This window comes from Scyliorhinus canicula, chromosome 19, assembly GCF_902713615.1.
Source record: "Scyliorhinus canicula chromosome 19, sScyCan1.1, whole genome shotgun sequence".
NCBI classification, from domain to species: domain Eukaryota; kingdom Metazoa; phylum Chordata; class Chondrichthyes; order Carcharhiniformes; family Scyliorhinidae; genus Scyliorhinus; species Scyliorhinus canicula.
The window spans coordinates 83,082,040-83,085,409 of NC_052164.1; positions in this window are offsets into that span (position 1 = coordinate 83,082,040).

Below are 3,370 nucleotides of genomic sequence, written 5' to 3' on the forward strand. Positions count from 1 at the left end.
AAGGGCAATCCCTCAGCGGACTGACAGCTATAAGCCCAGCAACAGCCACCCAAGAAACAAAACCATGCACAGCAGCCACCAAACCCCTGGAGAGCTGGATGGCCAAAGCAGTGAATGGCTGCCTCAAAACACTGAGACACAACCCCTCATGGGATTTTGCGCCCGCATCGCCATTCTCACTGAGAGCTAAGGCTAGCTCAAAATTCTGCCCATGATGGAAATGTTTCTTAGGTTCAATATTTGATAGGGTATCTTTACGGAATCTTGGGTTGATGGTGGAGGAGGCATGTGGGCGCCTTCAGTGGAAACACTGCTTTCTCCGTGTAAGGGCCCTCCCCTTAGCCTGAGGATGCTACTGTCCATCATCCTGGAGTTCTTGGACCCCTTGCCTGGTGTTCTCCAGGGATAGTGCTATTTCTATAGCCCTGTTGAGATCTAGGTTGGGCACCGGCAGCAATTTCTTTGAGGTTGTCACATTTTTAAATACATACACTAGCCTATCACGTAGTATCTCGATTAGCAACGGACCAAACTCACCGTACTCTGCAGACTGGATGGGCTGAATGCTCTCCTTCTGCACTGTACGGATTCTATGATTTCTATGGAACTTTCACGATATAGCCAAGAATTCCGTAATGGGTTTCCCCAGTGGCCTTCCAGCTGTGTTGAATCCGTGGCATTTGAGGATAATGGATGGCTTTGGATTGTAATGGTTCTTTATTAAATCCACAAGCTCATCAAACCTTTTTGTGTTGGAAGCTATGAGGATATGTTCTGCTCTTGATAATGCTAAACATTGAGGCCCTGCATGCTGTTGGGAAAATTACTTAATATCTGTCATCGCCTTCAATGCTGGAAGCGTGAACAAAATAGCGCATGTGCTCGGCATTCTGGTCCCAGTTCTCTACGTTCACATCAAATAGTTCTAGTTTCCCGAAGAAAGGCATTTCTGGGTTTCTCTTTTTTTTCTCTACCGAAGCTGTCTTCTGGAGTTATAACAAGCTGCTCAGAATCCTGTGCTTGATCCTCGTCGACAATGTAATAATTCCAGGAGGCGCAGGCTAAAAGGCAAAAGTGATTTACTGAAACACAAAATAAAGCCACGGCCACGACGTACAAAACAAATGTCCCAGCCGGGACTCTTGAGAACTTCTAGTCCAGGACTTAGGGTCTATATTTAAGGCCCGGCTAGCGAGCCCCTATTGGGTGGGCTTCCACCCGCTCACCATGGGAACTCGCATTTTATGAAGCCCACGGGGAGATCAATCATTGATCCCCTGTGGTTTTTGTGAGGGTTTTAAGTGGGATTAATTTAATGTTACTGTGTAAAACCTATTGTTTATTTCATGCTGGACAAAGGTGTTTGTACGTTTGGGGGCTGATTCAGTTCCAACTGTGCATCTGTCTTACTTAGAGAGGGTTATGACGTGAAGAATAAATAAAAGCTAGCCGAAGAATGTGACCGGTTTACCAGCTTGTTTCCCAGTTAGCATTCATGACAGTTGTATCTTGGGAGTTTGCAGACCCCAAACATTTACGAGGGGAGCAGCGAATGGAGGGATTGCTCCTCAGGGACAAAAGATATCCATTCAGGAGGTGGCTCCTGACACCAGTGAGGAGGCCACAAATATCCGCTGAGCCTCGCTACAAGAAATCTCATTCATAAATGTGTGCATTGGTCGAGCAGGCGGTTCTGGTGCCTGGACTGGTTGGAGGGAGCCCTGCAATATAGCCCCCAGAGGGTGTCCCACATCATAGTAGCCTGCTGCACTCTGCACAACCTGGCAGCGGGGAGAGCAACTGGACGTGGAAGAGATGGAGGAGAAGGCTTTCGAGGACGGCAGCGAGGGACAACCCACGGAGGTGACGGAGGAGGACCTCGGGCTATAGCCAGGGCCCACATAGGGCCCAGGTCGAGGGATGCCCTTATAAACCTCCCGTTTTGGGGATGAACAGGCTAGGGTGTGAACCCCACTCCTACCATGGGGTCTTACATCCTTTTAGTCTGGCATAGCCTGCAGAAAGTCATCATATTGGTGACAATATTCATGGGCAGGGCGCGAAAGCGATTGGGCAAACGCTGCAGGAGAATGATGATGCCTTGCAGTGAGGATAGTTTGATGCCCCTCTTATCCTCTGCAAAATGTCTTACCCCTGCTGAAGAGAGAGATGAGCACGATCTGCCATTAGACAGGGTGATCTAGGAGTCCGGAGAGGCTGAATGACGCATCTCAGTTGCTATTGCCACCTCGGAGGTTAGGGGTCCCAGTGTTTTTCTCAACCTACTGGCGAGGTGGACAGACTCACAATTTTTCAGCCATGAGCATTCTCATGACTCGAGATTTCTGGGAGACATTAGAGGGCTGAACATTGCTTTTGGGGGGGGGGGGGAGGTGTTGCATGTTGCGGAGAGGGTGATCCATCATGGATGTGGGGTTGGGGTGGGGAGTGCATTTAGGGGTCGGCATGGCTTTACTGTGTCGTCAATGTGGGAGATGGGAGAGACATAGCGCTATCATTCTCTCATTGCACAGGGAGGAAGCACCAGGTTTGCACGGGGGTTTGCAGAGTATAGCGGCATGACATGGCAGCGTGGAGGATCTTTATGGATCAACAAAGTGATTTTTAATACAATTGAGGTACTACAATGGTCTTAGAGGTTTAGCCCAGCAGGGGAGCGTAGCTACGTCATATACCCCAGACCGGCGCAGTGGTCCTCTTCTAGAGGGTCATCCTCTGCGACCGAGCGCTGAGTTTCAGGGGCTGTGAGGGAAGGGGGACACCCGCCTAGCTCGCCAGATCAGCCAAATCAACCCGAGCAATCAATGGGGTGACAGATGTCGCAGCCAGATCGCCCTCACACCCGAGGCACTACAATGGTGACTTACCTCTACTAGTGCCAAGGTTTGTCCGTGCCCATTTAGCGCCTATCATTTCTTATTCTTCCTCACTGTCCTGCTACATCTATGTGTATGCTCAGGATCCACAAATAGGGTTGAGGCGGCCTGCTGAATTCCATGCCCTGTTGCCTAGGATGACCTTGATGAGTATCCAATGGAGGGGGGTGGGGGGAACCTTAAGGGTCCAGGCCTGCTCTCGGGCTGCACAGGTGTTACAGTGCTGCCTTCCTCAGTGTGTGGTGCTGCAGGTGTGTTTCTCACAGGAAGGTAGTGACAATCCTGATTCTTTTGCTGTCAGTCTGGTCTCAATAAAATTTGAGACAGATTTGCAGGTATCAATTATTGTTTATTTTAACCAGCTAGCTGGGTGACTCACTCTATTGGGAGAACAGGACACAACCATGTCTCCTGGATCTTCAACAGCGAGTGAACAAAGGGCCAACACATTTCTGTACAGATACATTCAAGTT